The sequence below is a fragment of the Ambystoma mexicanum genome, chromosome 8, assembly GCF_040938575.1.
Source record: "Ambystoma mexicanum isolate Mex_15411 chromosome 8, UKY_AmexF1_1, whole genome shotgun sequence".
In the NCBI taxonomy this organism is placed as follows: Eukaryota; Metazoa; Chordata; class Amphibia; order Caudata; family Ambystomatidae; genus Ambystoma; species Ambystoma mexicanum.
In genome coordinates, this window is record NC_090929.1 from 722020822 (window position 1) to 722041852 (window position 21031).

At 44.7% G+C, this 21031-nt stretch overlaps 1 protein-coding gene across 3 annotated transcripts in view; it reads right to left on the reverse strand.

Moving 5' to 3' along the window:
* Positions 1–21031, reverse strand: part of P4HA1 (prolyl 4-hydroxylase subunit alpha 1) — a 720153-nt gene that overhangs the window by 441079 nt on the left and 258043 nt on the right. The window lies entirely within an intron of this gene.

A 21031-nucleotide genomic window follows, 5' to 3' on the forward strand; every position in this document is an offset into this window, starting at 1 on the left:
TAGCATGTGACGTATCTCACGCCGTAAGACGTGAAGGTGCAAGTGAGACACCTTTATTGGGGGGGATTGGGAACTGTTGAGGCTTGAACTCCAACAAGTGGCTGTACCGGATTGCATCTAGCACCCATCTGTCCGTAGTTCTAGATTTGCACTCTATGTGGAACGCCACATTTCCTCCCGCAGTCATTGCTGTGTTTTACTCTGCTGACCTCTCTGGGAGGAGGAAGATACACGCTTCCTTTGTCCCTGGTAATCTCTTTTGCGCTCGGTAGATTGGAATTTGCGCTTGTAGCCCTGTGAATATTATGCAGATCCACTGTAGCCCTTGTTGTTCCTAGAGCCTAAGAATTTTCAGTTACCCGAGACTCCTCGAAAGGGGCGAAAAGACCTGCTGTTTTGCAGAGGTGCCTGTTCACCAGGCATTGTTGCTCCAATGGTAAGCACTTACCAAAGGCATCCAATTTTCGATTGTCATTGTCAGGGGGAGTGGCACACTTATGTTGTGTGTGGGCTTTTCAGCTAGCTGCAGCCAAGACGACTGACTCTGGCATTGGTTGTGAAGTAAGGCATTTTGGAGTGGAATCAGGAGCCTTACATTTCTTTTCCAACTGCCCTTTCACCGCTGGCTCCGTAAAAGGGATGCTTCATAGTACGGAGGCCTTCTTGCCACACATGATCGTGAATGGAAAAACCTGATTTCCTTCTTTTACCCATATGATCAAAGAGGAATCAATCCTTTTTTTCTTCCTCCTGAATAAGGCCAAACTCTTAGCAGGCTTTCGCCATCATGAGTGAAATGCTCCGGTGTCGTCCGGGGGAGAAGGTTGATCAGTGTCCCATGTGTCAGCTCTCCTTGGAGAGGAGGAGGCGGCGGCAGCGGCGTAAATCGTGTCTTGCAGATCAGTGTCTGGGTCAGTGTCGACCAATTCACCTGCTTCTTGTTCTCTCCGTCGTGGACTAAAGAGAAGGTGGAGGAGGTTTAGGAAGAGACTGCCTTCAAGGGTGTGAGCCCTGGTCTTGAAAAAGGGTAAGAGGCCTCCTTTTGTAGAGGTATAACCTGTGGGTCTCCATAAGAATGAAGTGTTGTAGCCTGGGGCAGAGGAAGTCTGGCGTCCAGCTGACCCAGCAGAGATTGAAGTGTGGATAGGACCTGCATGGATAGCAAGGATGGAGGGTTTATGAGAGAGCATATCTCCTATGTCTGCAGATGTAGACCGTAGAGAAGGTGTTTGAAATCTTTGCAGTAGGTCCAACCCGGTGGACGGATCTTGAACTGGAATCTGCGACCCTCCTTCCTCAGGATCTGATTCAAACACTGTTTGGCATTCATATGGAGGGGCCTCAAAATCTGACATGATCTTGTGCTGACAGTTGCAGACATTTCCAAGGGAGGCTGGTCGTGTACCGTGGGCCCAGATGTGGATTTTAATATAGCTCTCGGTAACAATACATCAGTTTCCATTCCTGAAAACTCCGGCACGGTAGACGATTTACACATTGGCTTCTTTTTTTCTTTGTGGTTGACGGGCTGGTAGTCGTCAAGGTGGTGGTCAATGAATAGTCATCATTGAGGAAGTCTTCGCCGGGAGTCGAGACGTAGACCGTGACAAAATTGTCATCGATTCCATCGTAGGTGAAGTTGACGGCTGTTTGGACGACGATTTGGTCATCGAGTGATGTCTTGAGGAGGACTTGTGTCCGGAGGAAGATCTGTGTGATCCCGATGACGAGTGATGTTTCTTGCTGCTCGAAGATTATCTTTTTCGCTGACGAGGTTGAGGAGGATGTCATAGTCGGCCTAGATTTATGCTAGTCAGTCGATGACTGAGATTTCCAGGACGAGTCGGTGAATTTTGAAGATGGGTGCAAGCCGTTCTCTTTTGGTTTGTCTGACGGCAACTTTAACGCAGTACTCTTAGAAGAGTGCTTGGAGACTACGTGGGACTTTTCACCACTAGGTAGTGCTTTAAGAGGCCATGAGTGCTTGGCCTTGTCATGGCCATAAGAGGACTTCGCCTCACCTGTCCTCTGCTTTTTCGCAGCTGGCATCTTGGACTTGGATCTCTGACGTGAAGGCAACCTCTTGTCAGAGGGAGTGGTTGTTCTCCCACTTCGTGACAAGCCGACCGACGCCGCTTGGGCCCCTTCACTGAGCCAACAGATGAGGCGTCTATTTCTGTCTCTCGGTTGGATCCGTCAGGCCGAATGGTTTGGGTAAAGACACTCCGAATGCCCGTCTCCCTCATACACGTTCTTCAGGCCACAGGTCTCACATGGCCTGAACAAAGATTTTTCGATCCTGAAGCTTCCATAATGGAGCTGGAAACTGAAGCTTTTTCAGCATCGAAAAACCGAAATCCGAATATTGAGGAAAAAAGTTGTCTTGAAGAAATGTAAATATTCTTAGGAGAGAAACGTTAAGAATCCAAACAGCTTGGAAGACGGTTGAAATCTGAGGGGGAAGCTGCTGGGGTATAATCTCAACATCCCATTGGTGCTGCCAAAAGCACCCTCAACGACATCGATGGGACACTCAGGGCGTCAACGTTTTTCCATAGGAAAATTATTAAGTTAACGGGGAACTGACTGGGAATATTCACAGCATGTGAATCCATGAAAGATCCAGTGCTGGAGAACTGGACTTACTAAGTGCTAGGGAACCAGTCTAGTGTTGCTCTAAAGGGTTTCTACTTTATGCAGCCGAGTACTTACCTGTATTGCACTGCATATGCTTTACTATATTCTACAGTAAGTGTGTGGCAATATGGTTTCATTGCTTAGTGTGCATTTTGAAAGCCTAATAAATTATTGCATATTTTTGTACTTCCAGGTTTAACTGGAATTATCGTCTCGCTCTGTCACTGACTCATCATAGCCCTAGACCACTCTAACCACCAATCCCCCCCCTAACCCCTGTGCCTCCCCTAGCCTGCGTCTAAGCCTTACCGCTGCTACCTACACTGATTGGATTAGACAAAACTTCAGTGTCTTTCCTGTCACCATAATAGAGATTGGCCTCTATAGATCTATTCTCTGGGTTGATATCGGAAATCCATCTCAACAGTACACTAAGGTTATGATCTCTCGTGTGTGGTTTTAGCACTGCATGCCACTTTTCTCCGTTAGGAGCTAGTCATCTACACTGGGGTAGTTGTATGCCTTTCCAGAGCACATGCTCAGCAACCACATAGAGTGCCTTAGTCAATATACATAGTTCCCACACTATCCCAAAAGTTAGCACCTTAAGCTGATAATGGTATTCCCCCATCTTGAACCTTAGATATTTGTGGTGCTTGCAGAAGAGTGTATGGAGAAAAGGCAAGTCACTCTTCTATGACCACAGCTGTCAAGGGGGAAGTCAGCCTGGATATAGTCCCAGCATGGAAGGACTGTCCAAGTCAGGGAGCCAGTAGGAAGATGGAGGTTCTCTCGGGATGATGTCCAGCAGCTGGAAAGTGATGAGATGAGCCCAGGGTTCAGGCAGTAGGCAGTATTGAGAGATTGGATCCTAAAAATACAGCAACGTCTCAAAGAGTGTTAAGGCTCCAGCAGGCAAGTAACTACCAACTGTGTCTCCTGTGAAAATACAAACATAATTCAGTGTAGACAGACACCCCTAGGCCAGGTCAGTAATCGAACTAGAGGGCTAAAAGCAAAGGGTTAAGCAGCCAGTCAATCCAGTTGGCCCTTAATTCTACCAACCACAAAAAGAGGTCCTGCTCAGGGCCAGGATCTGGTGTAGAGCAGTTCAAACGACTATAGAGTGTGCACCGCTGGTCTCACGAAATGTTCACACCAGTCATTCTAGGCATACCTTAGGGTTTCCCTGAATAAAGGAAGCCTGAATCCAAAATAGACTAGGACAGAACATTAAAACACTAATACACAGATTTCCAATGACTACCACAAAGAAATATTGGGCTACCAATGCAGTACATTTGCTTGCACCCCTAGTGACACCAAAACTAAAATTACAGCTGCCACCAGTCTATTCACAATGTAGGGTGCCATCACCCCTCAAAAGCATGGTAAAGAAGCAACCCAGAATAATTTACACTAAGTGAGTCAAAAGGGCTTGCAATGTCAGGGGTGTTCAGTAGAAGTCCCTCTGGCCACCCAAAGTAGCCAGTAGCACAACATAAGAGAAAGGTGAAAAAAGCAGTTACATGAGTTTCCCTCAATGATGAAATACTGGAGGCATGTTGCTATGACCGAACCCTATGGATGCCAGAGCTAGGCTTTGAGGCGGAGACCTATTTCCAGAGGGTTTGTGCTTCGGTGTGTAGGATACAAGATCTGCCCCCCCCCCCCCTTGGCTCTGACGTAAAACACTGGTAGTGTTGTCTGTCTGTACACTTGCACTACCTTTTCCCTGAATCTCAGGCAGGAAGGACTTGTGGGCCCAGAACACTGCTCCGAGTTCCAGCACATTGCCATGTAAAGTCTTTTCTGTGGGCCTGAAGGCGCTGGCATGGACATCTGCAGTTTGGGCTCCCCAGCCCTCCGTGGCGTCAGTCACCTGGTGACATGGGGCTTTGAAGGGTTCTCCACTGGTGTGGTTATTGCAATCTTTCCGCCAAAGAAGAGCTATGGTAAGTGCTTGTCAGCCTCACCTCGTCCTCTTAGTGGGGTGAACTTGGTTCTAATGGGCATCCAGAAACTCCTTCAAGGGGCACATGTGAAGCCTGCAGTTGTGGATCAGTGGCTTACACAATGACATGTCAAAGAGAAAACTGGTACTCTGTACTTAAGGTACCAGGGACAATGTTTGCATCTTGGACAAGATTGTACGCACTCTCTCAAATTGACAGGGTCACATTGAGGTATTCAGTGCTGCTCCCAGGAACACCATATGTTGTAATGAGTCCGGAATGACTATGGTAATTTATGGAGAAGCAAAATGTAATTTAATCAGTCTTTTGTGGCCTTTGTGTGTAGTAGGCCTTGATCAATGATGGGTGCTTGGACTAACCAATCATCCAGATAACGATAGACATGGGTACCTTATTTTCTGAGATGTGCTGCTGTCAATGCAAGTATTTTCATAAAGACTGTTGGGGCAGACTGCCTACCTTTTGGCCGGACCCTGAATTGGACGGGACTGCCTGCTACCATGAAGCCAAAGGATTTGTGGTCACTGCAGTGATTGGGGACGTGGAAATCGGGTTCTTTTTTTTTATTTTTTTTTTTATTTTGTTTTTGATGCTCACGCATCATTACAAATTTAGATCACATTCAAAAATACAGTAAAACTTTTTACAGTGAATTTACTTCAATTTTAAAATAAATAAATAACACATGGTTACTAGACAGCAAAACGTTAAAGACATAACGAATAGATGCGCGTTCACTTATATCGACTATTCACAATACACAAACGACTTTCACAATTTAGGCAGACTACAAAGTTCATAACCAAGTGCAAACAAAATCGTACGATTAGGCGAGCAGTTATTCATGAATAAGCCTTTCCACAATCTGAAGGATATATACGTTAGCAAAGCACAAATTCAATGCAATACATCAATTTTTTTCTGGGTTTGAAGTCTCAGGCTGTCGAGAAATTGCTGCATCTAAGATTTTAATCAAACGTACCGTTGCCAAAATTATTGCCTTTGAAGCACCCCACATACAGCACGACCAAATTAGCTCTCTTCCAAGTTGGGTATTACTGGAACTAAAAGCAGAAAGAATTTTTTGTCTATCTGCTTCAAAAACTGGACAAATCAAAAAAAGATGTTTTAAGGTTTCGCTATATTCTGCCAGTTTGCAAAATCTGCAAGTAGTGTCAGCAGAGATATGTTCATTGTAGGACCAAAATTGAGTTCTTGATTTAGTATGAATAAGGTCAAATCGAAATTGCATGTAGATTTCCCGGGTCTCAGCACTAGGACACAGCATAAGATAAGATAGGCGAGGAACCTGTGCGTGTCTATAAGATGCATATTCCGCAAATGATACATATTGAGATATCTGTAGGCAAGTTGCCGCCCAGTCGTTGTTGAAAAGCCGTTTATAGGCAATATTTAATTTGAACTCTAAATCTTCCGCAGGAAGATTGATCCCAGCTAGAATGTTAAGCATTTGCTGACGAAAGAGTGTAATCGACCTAGGCTGCGATTCTCTCAACATGATATGGAAATCTTCATAAAGCGAATTTTCCAGGGGGAAATTCATTTTGAGGTAAAGTTTCAAAAGCCGCCACTGATGTCGAGATGCCAAAGAATTTAGGCCTAATTCATGGCGTACAAGTGCATTTGGCAAAGAGGTAGGGAGGCAAAGAGTCACTTTCCACAATTTTGCTTGTATTTTGTTTAAGAAGATCGACAAATCTACCAGGCATGTATCCAGACCATATAGTATAATAGCCTCCACCTTTTTGGAATAGAACTCAAACAAGGGCGCTAAAGTAAATTTACAGTATTTACGATAAATTATGCGCATTTGATTTTGTAGCGGTAAGATTTTTTCAACTATTGCTCTTTTCCAAAAATTGGTGGAAGCATTATTTGCCAGGTTGTAACCAAGATAAGTCACTTGATTAACGATTTGAAGGTATCTGGAATCGATTTGCCACTTAAATTTGCGAATTTTATTTTTAGAGCATAATATGAGAATGTTTGATTTAGCAGCATTAATGGAGAGATTGTTTTCTCTACAAAAAGAGGAAAAGGTATCTAGTTTGCTCTGAAGCCCAGAATGTGTGCTATCAAATAGAAGTACATCATCAGCATAGGCAAGCCAAGATAGGTGAAGCTTGCCAAGACGGACCGAATTAGATTTAGAGCAATCCCAGATACCCTCAATGTCCGACAGGTATAAATTGAATAGGACTGCTGCAAGATTGCAGCCCTGCTTCACACCAGTAGCTATGGGAATAGAATGATTCAAAAGGCCATTGTTTGCAATCCGTACCCGGAATGAAGTATTATGATGTAAAAGAGCAATAAGTGCTACTAAGTCAGGGGGGAAGTCAAGAAGCAACATTTTAGCCCACAGTCTGCTGCGAATTACAGAGTCAAAAGCAGATAAGTCCAGGGAAGCAATAAAAATTGGTCCGTTTGCAGGTTCATGGGATTTAGCAATCAAATGTGCAAGAATAGTGGCGTTTAATTGGGTCCCCATATATTTTCTGAAGCCAGTCTGTACTTTATTAAGGATCTTCCTTTCTAAGGTATATTTTTCAATATCTTTTAGAAGCAATAAGGCGAAAATTTTTGCGGCCACATCAATAAGCGCAATTGGCCTAAAATTAAGTGAATTATTTAAGGGGCCTGATTTGTGCAAAGGAATAATAATAGAACAGGTCCAGGACGAGGGAATGCTTTTTGATTTAAATACTGATTGAAATGTCTTCAAGAGCACATTGGTCCAGAATAAAGGATCATCTTTTATCACATAGGGCGGCAGACCATCAGGGCCTGCACACCTTGAGGATTTTAGCTTTGCAATTGCTAGAAGAATATCATCTATATCCCATGGACAAGTCTCTGGTATATGTTTAGTTAAATCTGATAAATTTACTTTATGAAAACGCGTAGGCAATGAATATTTGTGTTCGAAGAAATTAAACCAAGAGACTCCGTCGATTGCTGATTCCATATGAGGATGGTCCAATTTGGACGAGGCTCTAAGAATTTTCCAAATGTCCCTGATGTTTTTTTTGCAGATTAGGCGAATCATATTTTGATTGCCAATTAGATGAAAATTGGCACGGGCAGATTTAATTTGCATTTTAAAATTTCTTTGAAGAGTATTTTTAGCTTTTATATAGCAAGAAGAACTCATATTCCACAGATTTTTCCCAAGAAGACGAAGTGCAAAGTTTTTTTCCTTTTTTATATTAGCAAGACTAGCAGCTAAATTTGGCGTTAGATTAGAAGTATTAGATTGCTTAGGAGAAGATTCCGCTATGTCTCTAAGATGGTTCTGTATCATCTGAGTATTCCAGGATAATAACGCTTGAGGGGAACTGTCATCAATAAGCGGATCCGGCAACCAATCACGATTGACTAAAAAAGTCAGTCGTCGACATGTGGAGTGATTCCAGCATATTGAAAGAAAGGGCCTATCATTTTGAACTAAAGCCAGCACAGGTGACTTAATAAATAAGTCAGTTTGGGCCGAAAAAGTGCTCACTAAGATAGCATGATCACCATACTGTGTAAAGAAGGGAATGATTGGCGAAAGTAGGCCTGACAAGAACTTCGAAGTGATTATGTAGTCAATAATAGAATTAGCCTTCCCCCTATGCCAGGTACATGGGGAGCTTGAACAGTGTGTTTTAATTACACAGAGGTCCCAGCCCGCAAGAAAGTTGGTCCATTTAACACCATTTTCATAGGAGTTTTTGGCATGTTGTGAAGCAGCATGAAAAGGAATATCAGAAAAGGCTGCATATAAGTGTGCATTGAAATCACCACCAATTAAAATCTCTGCAGGAGGATGACAATGATGGATATCCATGAATGCATCGTTAAGCAAGGCAAGCGCATCAACAATGGGGAGAGTGGAGGGATTCCAATACAGTGATATAAGCACCACTCTCTTTATCCCATGAATATTAATATTAACATCGATCAAGAACAATTGAGTAACGACTTGGTTATTAATTGTGAATCGTAACTCATTATTGAGTAGTATGGAAATGCCTCCCACTGGGCGCCCTATTGATGGTTGAGTAGCTACATGATGGAATGCTGTAAAGCCATCCAAAGAAAAATTGTTGGAACACATAGTTTCCTGCAGAAACATAATAGTGGGGAGTGAGCTTGCAGCCTTATTTTGAAACCAATTTAAAAGGTTCTTAAAGCCACAACAATTCCAGGATTGGAGAATGAAGTTTTTACATTATGAGTTTATAACTGCAGAAGAAATAGATGGTGCCGGTATATTAAGGAGGAAGTAAAGTAGTTAAGGTCCCCAAAAAAACATTTAGAGCTGAGGTCAAGGAAGCCAATTGTGTTAAAATTTTAGCATTTTCTGATGTGTCAGACAAAGAATCTTTCAAAATATTAGAATTTTTTGCCAGCTGGGGAGGAATGAATTCTAGAAATTGCGTCGCCTTTTCCAGAGCAGAGAAAGCCTGCAAATCCAGTCCCAAAAATAGCAAGTCGTTTTTGTGTTCCCAAATAAGTTTTGCAACAATCGGAGAAAAGACTTTGCAGAGCATCCGATTGTTGTTAGTCAAAGGCAGCTTTATCCAATCAACATCTTGTGAAATAAGGTTGCGTAATGAGGGAATTTTATACAACGTGTTCATCAAGAAGGAACGGTTAATAGGTGCCATGCCATTAATCAGGGGATTGCTAGACCAGCCAATCAGTGTTTGAGTTTCCTCAGGAATATCATTGAAGGCAACTAGGCTACTGTTGAATATTGTAGGTGTTGGAGTAGAGGGACCGACTGGCAAGGCTAAAGCCGACCCCTCGTGTCTCTCAACACAGGTGGAAGCTGGCAGCGTAGAACCAGAACATGTGGAAGTTACAATGGGCACAGCTTGTGCAATGGTAGATTTTGACTCAGCTGACAACAGAGTAGAACTTTGTGCAGGCACATCAGAAGATAAAAGTTGAAGAGTACTATTCTGTAAAGAGGAGGTTGTGGGTTCTATCTGCGAGACTCAGAGAGGGTAGATGGGTTATCACTGGAGCAGAGGGCAGATTATCCACAACATCAAACTTAGAGTTAGCCACACTAATTGAGCATGAATTTTTTTTATTCTCCCTAGTAGGAAAAAACATGCCCAAATTAGCTTGACAGGGGGCAACAGGCGGCACATTGCCTCCACCACATACAGCACCTACTACTGCCTTTTGGTCCTCAAGAAAATTTCCAACAATAGGTTGGAGATATGTAGACAGTATAAGTTTCTTTTTACCTTTTTGTGTTTTTTTAACCGATTTCAGTTGTAAGGCAATTTGACTTTCTTCATTTAATTGACTCGAATTTAGTTGTAAATCTTCAGATTCCAACTGCGAGATGTTCATTGAAGCATCAAATGTTTCGCAAGTAGCAGCAGAGCCTTGTCGAAAGGGAGCTGCGAAATCAGTAGAAGATGAAGAGTTTTTGTTTGCCTTTGATTTATTTCTACGTTTCAACGCTCTCTGGTATGCCTTTTTCATTCTGCGTGACGGATGGTATAGATTTGCTGGTCTGTCGGAGGCGTACAATGACTCACCGGAGTCATCACCATCTAAAAGGTTTGTAAGAGCAGATGGACTATCTGGAGAAGGAAGGGTTTTATCATGAGGAGCAATCAGAGGCGGAGGTACCGCAGTTCCAATAGCTTCCAAATCAAACAGTTTTGAATTGATCATAATTTGTTCTATTTGGAAAATTCTATCGTGTTGGAGTTTAGCTATTTCGGCTAATTCAGTGGAAGAAAAGATGGAATTTGTGCAATCCACTGATGCCGATTGTGCTACTGCATTTGCAAAAGAAGTAGGCATACCATTGAGCAGAAGGGGAGCATCTAATGTTTGAGTGCTCTGAGAAATGCAAACTTGCATAGCAGGGATAACCGGCGCACTCTGTCCCACTGAGTCAGCCAGACGTTGAGGGCAAGCTGCATGACAGTTATAACGAGCTTCTTGATTCAAGATAAAGCCCTCGAGTTTAGCAAGTTGCAACGAGTTAGATGAAATAGAATTTCTTAAGTCCTTTAAAAGTTCATGAGTAAATTCATGACCTTTGTCAAGTAAATTAAGAATACGAGACAGGACTGGGAAAGAGTGTAACTCTTGTTCAATCAGATGGGAAGAATTCACATCGGTCGGTATGGGAGACATTAGGTATGGAGTATACCTGAGCAGTGGTAAAGTCTTGAGATAAGTGTTTAAGAGTAGAGTCATGGCTGAGAGGATCTTCAAAAAGCAAATTTCTATTTGAAGGAAAAGTGCTACGAGGCGAACTTCCCAATGTTTTCGGGTCAAGGCACTCTTGCGCAATTTTGTTGGATCGAGGTGAGTCTGGGAGTAAAATAGGATGGAAGTGTACTTGCTCACGTAAACCACAAGAGGCTGCAGCTGGCGTAGAGGGTCCCAAAGAGAGGCTAATACGGCGCTCTAGGGCAGATATCACCCCAGGCGCCAGCATCGAGGTATCAGAGATGGCAAGGGGTGATTTACCAAGTTCCCCCGAAAAAACATCGGACATGGTGTCCACATCATTTGCTGTTTTTAATGAAAAGGGAGTATTTAGTTTGTCAATAAACAAAGTATCAGGCAACTGAGGAGCGTCTAACAAGGAGACAGGAAGTCGAAATGGAGACATTGTTTCTATGTCATGTGAGTTGACAGTTTGAAAGGCACTAAAAGAAGGCGATTGTTTCGAGACTTCCCTCAATTGATCAACCTCCGCATTTGATTTACGGGGCTTGAATGACTGTGGGATTTTTGCCACTTCTTTTAGGCATTTGCCATTCCTAAGGGTCGCAAGTGAGGAGTCCATGGAAATAGTTATCTACAACTGAGCAAAGAAAGAAAATACAGTGCACACCAAATTATAAATCACCAGACCAAACTATGTGAAATATAGAATAAATATGTCTGATAACAAGAGGCAAAGTAGATATAAATCCCGACTGACACGCAATGCCTACCACAAAAACCGGGGCAATCCACGCCACGCGCCGCGCACCGCGAACAGCCAACAGTCCTTCGCGGTGCGCGGCGCGGGTGCGCCGGAGAGCCGAGGATAAGGGGAGGCGTAAGGGGCGTCGCCAGGCGCGAGCCAATCACAGCGTACCTTTAAAGTAAAATGAAAAAAAAAACAAAATTAGTGGGATGCTAAACATATATTTTTTAAGATAGCACCTCCCACAGTCCAAGAACACACAGTTCTTTCTCCCTTCTCCAATGCCGTGAGGAAGTGCAAAGAGAAAAAGAGCTCAATCACCTGGAACTGACGAAAGTCAGGCACTGCAAGGAGTTACAAAGAAAGTCGTCCTCCTTGTAAAACGGCAGCGCAAGTGTGAACACTGTGGCAGATTCACAGACAAGTTTTTCTCCAGGCGGCACACAAGCAGCCAGCAGCTCAGTCCAGGACAGCCAACAGTCCTTTGCGGTACTTCGCGGGTTCTTTCAAAAGAAAGACAGGATATCTCCCTTGTGAAGTTGACTGTGGACTTTGTAGGATATTCATCTGGAACAATTGGAAGCAGAGGAATTATTGGGGTATCGAAGGTAGAGGATGGATTGTGTCCTCCAACGTATTCCTCATCTTAGATATAGACTCCCAAAGCAGTGTAGAAAGCTCTCTGGAGGAGGGAGTAGATTTTTAATATTATATAGCCGAATATAACACTGCTTTACCAAAAGCAAGCTCTTTAGAGTAGGAAGCATCCAGACTATAGAATTTAGAAAAAGTGTGCAGCAATGACCAAGTTGCTGCTTCACAAATAGATTTTATGGGAACACCTCTTTGAAGGGCTGTCTAAGAGGCTATGCCTCTGCTAGAATGGGCCCTCAAGCCTTCTGGTGGATCTTTTCCTGCCAATCTGTAGCATTCTGAAATGAAAAGGACAATCCAAAGTGATGGGGTTTGTTTTCACACCGACTGACCCAATTTCCTTCTGGTGTAGCCAATGAAAAGTTGATTATCCACTCTAAGCTTGGGGAGCCTAGAAATATAAAAGCTTAGAGGTCTTCTCGGTTCCAGCCTGTGCAATCTTTCTTCCTGCTTACTGGGATGAGGTGGAGGATAGTTTGCGGGCAGAATAATTCTGATTTCAATGGAAATTAGACACAACTTTAGGTAAGAATGAGGGTTTAACCCTCAATACAACTTTGTCCCTGTGGAACACAGTATAGGGTGGCCTAGAAGACAGTGCCTGCAATTCGCTCACTCTACATGCAGATCTTAAAGCAACCAAGAAAATGTTTTTCAACTTTAGTAATCTCTATTGACAAGTGTGCAAAGGTTCAAAAGGGGCACACATAAAAAACTTTAGAACCAGATTAAGGTCCCAAACTGTGACTTGGTAAGAAGGAGGGAACACATTGGTGAGTCCCTTTAAGAATTGTATTATCAAAGGAATTCTAAAGTAGGAACATTCTTCTGAAGAGCGCTTGAAAATGGAAAGCACTGCAAGATAACCTTTAATGGTCCCAACATTGAGGCCTCTATGTGCCAGAGACGAGAGTAAAGACAACACTTCTGGGATAAAACGCAGAAAAGGATCAACATTCTTTTCCCTGTACCAATTGCAAAACTTCTTCCAGCGGCAACAGTACAGAGATTTTGTTGCTGGCCTTCTTGCCGAAAGCAACACCTCCATGACGTCATGTGGACGGTCCCAATCCTTGTATCTCAGCCTTTCAGATACCAACCATGAAGGTTAAGAGTCCTGACCTCTGGATGGCGAACCAGGCCCTCCATTTGTGAGAGAAGGTCCTCTCTGAAGACGGCGTAACGGAGGGCAGATGGACATGTCTAGAAGGTCCGGGTACCACGTTCTCCTGGCCCAATCCGGGGCAATTAGGATCATGCGCTTTCCAAACCGTCTCAATCTCCTGATTGTTTGAGGATTGACGGGAATCAGAGGGAACGCGTATAGTAGTGGAAAGTTCCACTCCACCACAAACGCGTCCCCTAGGGCTCCTCTCGGGGGAAATTCTGTTAAGCAATACTTTTCGCACTTCCGGTTGATTCCAGTCGCAAACAAGTCTACTTGAGGGGTTCCCCAAAGGGTGCAGATCTCCTGAAGGACTTCCTGAGCCAGTTCCCACTCATGGAACACTGTACTCTGCCTGCTCAGAGCGGCCGCCATCATATTCTCCTCCCCGGCTAGATGAATGGGCGTTAAGGATTTTTTTTTTTGGAAGGGACCCTACTACACCTTTTTAGATAATGACGGACAACACAGTGGCCATGCATTATCAGGTCATTTTTTCCCCTTACAGATGGCAGAAAAGCCTTCAGCGCTAGTCTGATTGCTCTCAGCTCTAAAAGGTTGATGTGTAGTTTGAGCTCCTCACCCCATTAGTGAGGCGTCCATCACTACTGTAATCTCCGGCCATGGTTGCCAAAAATGTTCTCCTTTTAGGATGTTCTCTGTGCAAGTCCACCACAGAAGATCCTGCCGAACCTTGTTTTGAATCTGAAGGAGATCCGTCATTTGACCTGAGAACTGGGACCATTGAGTCTTTAGAGCCCATTGAAGGTATCTCATCCTCAGGCGTGCTTCTGGCACTAGGAAAATGCAGCATGCCATGAGGCCAAGCAACCTCAAGAAGTCGTAGGCGTGGAGATTGAGCATTTTGGAATTTGGAATTCATCTGAAGAATGTCTTGAGCTCTCGACTTGGGAGGCAAGCTCTTTCCCAAGGATGTGTCTAATGCAGCCCCTATGTACTGGAGCTGTTGGGAAGGTGTTATTTGTGACTTCTTGAAATTGAGAGAGAAGCCCAGTCTGTGGAGGAAGTGGCAGGCGACTTTCAGATGATCCAGGGCTTGTTCGGCAGAACGTGCCCTGATGAACCAATCATCTAGGTAGGGGTAGATGTGAATCTCACCCCCCCTCTTCTGAGGTGCGCTGCCACCACTACCATTAACTTGGTGAAGACCCTCAGAGAGGAGGTCAACCGGAATGGCAGAACTCGAAACTGATAGTGCGAGTCGCCAACTACAAACCTCAGGTATTTTCTGTGCTTTAGATGGATTGGCACATGAAAATAGGCATCCTGGAGATCCATTGACACCAACCAATCCTAAAGTTGAAGGGCCTGAAGGATCTGAGAAAGAGTGACCATCTTGAACTTGTCCTTCCTGAGGAGCTTGTTCCAGCCTCTTAAGTCCAAGATGGGTCTCCGTTCTCCATCCTTTTTGGGAATCCAAAAATATAGGGAGTACCATCCCTTGTTCCTCTCCGCTACAGGTACTGGTTCTATAGCACCTTTCTCCAGCAGGGTTAAGATTTCATGCTGTAGGAGCGGGTCTGAAAACTTCAAAGAGTCTCCCTGGTGGACTGCTTTGAGGTTGCGTTAGAAAAGGGAGGCAGTAACCTTGGGCTATTATTTCTAGAGCCCAAACATCTGAAGTGATGGCTCGCCATTCTTGCAGATGCTGCGACAGCCTGCCTCCCACAGATGTCTTGTGATGCAAGTCCTCAAAGTGGTTTTGTGGCGGTTGCTGCGGCCGCTAATGCTAAAGAGGCTGCAGCTGGGGCTGGCTTTGCACGTTTTCCTCAACCACCACGAGTGGCTTTTTTCTGGCCTCTTTGACTGGCCATTCATCTCGCCTTTCCACATGAGGAGGAGTAACGATTGGATCGTCCCCTCCAAGATTGTCCTGATGCACGAAAAGGCAGAGGTTGCCGAATAGCAGCTCCTAAAGATTTGGCAGCCACTTTTGAGGTCTGCAACCTCTCAAGGCTCTCGTCAGCCTTGTTGCCAAAAAGGTGAGACCCGTCAGGGCATGTTCAAAAGACTTTTGCACGTCTGGTGCGAAACCAGACTTTTGTAACCACGCAAATCTGTGCATTACCGTGGTAGTGGCCACAGACCTGCTCACACTGTCGGCAGTGTCCAATCCAGACTGAAGGGATTCCTGCATGGCCTCCTTTCCATCTCCAACAATGGCTAGGAATCCTTTCCTTTCTTCCCCTTCTGGTATGTGCTCTGCCGCCATTGCAATGCACTCCCACAGAGTGTATGAAAATTTTGATAAGGCACATGTGGAGTTGCCCGATTTTAACGCCATACTCCCAGCTGAAAATACCTTACGTGCCCAACCATCCACACGCTTGTCGTCCCTATCCAGAGGAATGGAAGGGTACGCCACCTTATTTGAAGCTGTGGCTGCCTGGACCACCAGACTCTCAGGAGTAGGGTGTTTAGACAGATAGCCAGGGTCGCTACTAGAAGGGCGGTATTTTGAATTGAGGGACTTATTCACAGGAGGAATGGAGTCCGGGGTCTCACCATTTTTGGCCACCCTATTTTGTAACGCTACATGCAAGGGTAAAAATCGGATCTTCGGTGGGGCCATGATCCAATATATCAGTCAGATCATCCTGGATGAACTGAGTTGGTGGGCTAGCACTTCCTAAATAATCGACCACCTTTGTCATCAGCTGCCTGTATGCGGGACTGGCATGTTCCCCTGGTTCTGGCCTGCCAAAATCTGTCTTGTGTCAATTCCACTTGCATTATGCAAGGTTTCCACCAGATCTGTCATTCAGCTTTCCTCAGAAATCAGGCATTCTGAGACGTTCGGGGTGCCATAATCTAGGCCAAAAGGAACATTCCCCCCCCCCCCTCCTCCTCCGACCACTCTTGTTCTTCAAAAATTGAAGTTAAGGACTTAAAATATTCTTTCCTTAGTAGAGGTTTATACATTTTTTCTGGAGGATGTGTTGGTCGAGACTGAAGGCTTTACAGTCTTTGCAGCTTTTTCTTTTGCTGCTATTTTGACAGTTTCTGGCTGAATTGGAGCATTTGAAACATTCGGCGCTTAGGGCTTTGGGGTCGACGTAGACAAGGGCATTGATGGCGCCAACGAAATAGTAGTCGACGGAGCTGGCTTCGAGGGCGTCGATGCGCTCTTCAAAAGCTCGCCCTTCGAGGTGTGTCGGGTTCTGGCCAGCGGTGGTTACCTCGAGCGGTCGACTTGACTGATCTTTTTCGCTCGGGTTCCTGATCTTTTCTGCTTCGATCACCCGGGCTCGAGGGCGCACGCGAGTGTCGGAACGGTAACGCGCCTGGCTGGCTTCCGAGGAAGGTGTGGACCGAGGCTTAGCCTTTTCAAAAACCTCCATCATTTTAATTCTCAATGCTTCCCATTCTTCGGAGGAAGAATGTTTTGTGGGGCATTTCATTCTCTTGGGGGTTTCGTCCGAGGACGAGGTGGAAGGGGACTGGGGGCATCTTTTTTTTTTTTACTTTTCCGTTGAAGACTAAGGGCCTCATTACACGGTAGGCGGTAAGGGTTTACCGGTACTGGTATTTTACCGATAAACCCTTACCGCCTTACTACGAGGTCCCTTTGCGGGTTGGAGAATTTAACGCCTGCATTTTGCAGGCGTTAAAAACCAACCCGCAAAGGGACCAGGGAGCTAATTACGGTACCGCAATTTGCGGTGCCGTAATTAGCACCTTCCCCATTCCTATTATGCCCTATGGGGCAAAAATGGGAATGGGGAAGGGCAATGGGGGAAGGGGGAATTACCGCCCCACCAACCTTGGAATAGGGTGGTAATTCCCCTTTCCACCAAGGCGGTGCCGGTATTTTACCGGCATGGACCAAGGTGCCAACAGCACCTTGGTCCACCGCCGTCCGTGTAATGAGGCCCTAAGAGTGGTGTGAACCACTTCGGGACCTAGACCGATGTTTTTGCCTTTCGCGTCGAGGAGATTTCTCCTCATGGGACAGCGACTCGACGCTTGAGGCTTTTCGGTCTGGTTTTCGACCTACCAGTAGTTTTCCCTTCCTCTCTCGCAAAGGCCTTCCCCGTCATTGCCCCACACTTCGTACAGGCCTCCATGTCGTGGCCTTCACCGAGACACCACAGACGTTCTCGGTGCAGATCCGTGATGGTACAGCATGTGGACTACATTTGCTTGGACATCTTGCCTAAAGTTTGTGGTCTTCAGTCAGCCTTGGTGTCAAAGAACTGCCCCGTTGCCAATTCGGCAGAAATGTGCATCAGTGATAGACCGTCACAGAGATAGCGCAGTCCGAATAGGACTCCGTTCACAAAGCAGTGCAAGGCCGGTTGTCCGGAAGGAAATCTAAAATGGGGCCAATCTTAAGCCAGAGCTCCCAATCATATCTCGCCAGGGTGGCCAAAGAGTTTGCAGCTTTAAATGATGGCCTGTCATGATTTCCCAACGAGTTCCCTGATTTAACCCATTTTTCTGTAGGTTATTATTATTATTACTCTGTCATTTGAGAGAAGGTATTGTTTCCATTCAGATCCATATAGTAAGTCATGGGAAATTGGGATTCCAAGATGGCCACCTAGTGGTGTACCCAGGAACTAATCTGTAGGCCTAGTCTTTTGCGACCTCTGTTATAAGTACTCAATTTCTGAGGAGACTCGCGCTTAGCGTTGCTGACTGCCTTGCAGTACGGACGCTCACCGCGGTCTCCGTCGAATTCCAGTCAGAGTTTCCCCGCTCTTCATATTTCCAGTCAGAATTTCCTCGTCCTGTCCCATAGTCTCCTTCACTGCCCACAGTCAGTAGTTTCTTCCTTATTTGATGTCCCCTTGTTACCGCGCTCTCAGTTCCAGTCCGAAGTTTCTCCTGTCAGAGTTTACGCAAGTACCAGTGCCTAGTTGTTTCTCTGTTACGAGTGTTTTTAGCAACGGATTAGTCATAGTGCATTTTCACATTTTTGGTTTATACTATACATAGTTGTTCCTTGTGCCAGTGTTTGAATCTCATTTGCTGTGTCAGGGTGTTGTCACACTGCCCAATATGTGCCAAGTTGGGTAGCTGTTGTAGCTAGTAGAACATCCTTTTGCATATCATTCTGCATTACACTTTGCTGATAGTTATTTAGTCAGTTCCCGATAGGACGGCGCTATACCTCTCATGTCATCTATATTTTCCACTATTGCCCTCCAGTTTAGATTGTACTAAGGTCTTCTCACAGCTACATTCATATATGACTATTACTAAATAGGCATTATTTTCCCCTTGTCACGAGTCTCCTTTATTCCTTATATAAGAATTCTATTGGCATCTATACATACACTGTTTTCTTCAGGACATGCGCCCCTGTATGAATGCAGGATGGAGGGCTCACAAAAAAAGCACTTAGGGTGAGTTTTCCTGATGTTGGTTATCATTCAATTTTCAGTACTGGAGAGTTTTCTCAGAACAGGGTAGGAACATTATTAAGGAGGGTTGTTATCTTGTCATCCTTTCTACAGTGATTACTGAAGTTCCAGGGAGTTCTTCTGGCGTTCCCGCAGATTGACAGGTGAGTGTTACATGGCCAATGCTGTGGAGCTCCCTAGTTTACCAAAAACATCCAGCGGGCTGCCTTACTGGTCTGGAAAAACATTGCAGAATGACAAACGATTAGCAGACCTCTTTGCAGTCACTGAAATCGGAGTCAGGGTTTGTTTGAGTTTGCATTAATTTCAGGGGGTATTGTCGGGTGCTCTGTTTAAAAAAAAAAAAAATCCATCATTTGCTGGTTCAGTGAAAGGATTCTTCATAGCTACCAGACCATGTCCAAAATTTGAATGGACCAGATAGGTTTTTATGACCTCTCTCACCAGCGGTAAAGAAACGTTCTTTGCTCTAGTCCTTCTGAACATCAAACATTTTTGCAGCCTAGGTTTGATCTCATCTGGAGGAGAAACTCTTTTGGGAAAGTTCTTCTGACTCTCAATCGGCAGGCACCAGGTCATCAAAATTAGTCAGCGAATGTGGGGTGTATGGAGGCTGTATCCTGAAATAAGTCAGCCTGAGAATCAGAGGATGCATTCATAGGTTTATGTAGACTGGGTTGCTCCTGCGTTGGCGGCAGACTTGCATGCCAGCAGGACCGAGCCCCTGGTTGGGGATGGGATGGGATGGGATGGCGCTTTAGTTACAGGATCAGGTCTTGGGCGAATTGTTGAAACCCTGGTTTGAAGTTCAAACACCAATGTGTGCAAGGTGCTTCAAGTGTCCATAGACCGATAATGCCCTTACGGCTCTGGTGCAGGCCTTTAGGGACCAGGCTGCTCAATTGGTTGCAGTGGGGTCTTTGAGAGTGTTAGAGTAGGAAGGGCTTATGACTGATGGTCATCGACAGACAGGACTGCAAAGGTTTTGATACCGTAGTGGTCAACGACATGATTGACTTATGGATGTTCTGTTTTGTGGAAAAAGGAGTCAATGGCTTGCTAGTCGGCATGCCAACAGACATGTGAGAAGCCGTTTGGCTTGAGGACTGAGCGGCTGTTGATTATTTTATGGTCTAATCCTTTGATGAAGCGGATAGCTTGTGTGGCTTAACCTTGAGGAGGAAGAGGAAGGCTCTCTGGGCATTGAGGGCTTATCAGAACACTTATCAGCCAGGATGGAATCATCGATCTGCAGCCTTTCCTCTGGTAACTTGGTGGGATATCGTTTGCTTAGAACAGATGCTTGTCTCGGGCCCTGCTAAGATACAGTGAGGCACAACTTCTCGCTGAAGCAGAATCTGAGGCCACAGTGCCTTCAGCAAACCAGGCAATCAGCCTTCAGTGACTATCCTTCAAAGTCCTATTGGAAAATTGCTGACAAATGGAGCAAGAATCCAGTTCATAGTAAAGGCAGTAAAGACTCCTCATGCCATTCATCAACATATATATTTTCTAATATACAAGCAGAGCACATTTGAAAAAATTACTCTTTCTGGGTTTAGTATCAGTCATGTTGGAGAGAGCGAACTAACAGAGTAAACGTGTGCTCCCCTTATGAATCTAGTGATTGCAGTGACTCCCAAACACCACAAACTGGAAAATACTTCTATCTTTTCAAAGCTACAGATAAGATTTGAAAATGTAGATTGAAGATTCTTATGAAAGAACATTGAATAATGTGAGCACTTTCGAGAGGATTCCCAACTCTGAACAAGCAATAGAGAATCTGAGGATAGCCTCCAATGGTGGAGCCAAGTGAGGCACTACCTATTGGCTATAGGGTAAATTACCCAAAAGCTACTCCAGTAGAATACAATAGTGATTGCAGTCTTGTATTCCTTTCAAAATGCCTGATTGTTATCAAGGATTCCCAGCCTGAAAAGAGGGAATATTAAACATCAGGTGAATCTATGAAAGCTCCAATGCTGGAGAATTGTGTAATCTCCGTAGCCACCATGTCGACATCAGACATGGCTTCTATTTAGATATTAATCTGCCACCAGGATGCTCAGGTACAAGTTCAACATATTTTTAACAAGGAGGTGCATACACTTAAAGCCACCTTCGTCTGTTGCAACTATATTTTCAAGCAGCTGGGTTTAAGAATGCATGGGACCTATGAACATGCCTTGGTGCGGCTGCATGGCAGCTGCTGAGAATGTCATACAGTGACAGGATAGTACAT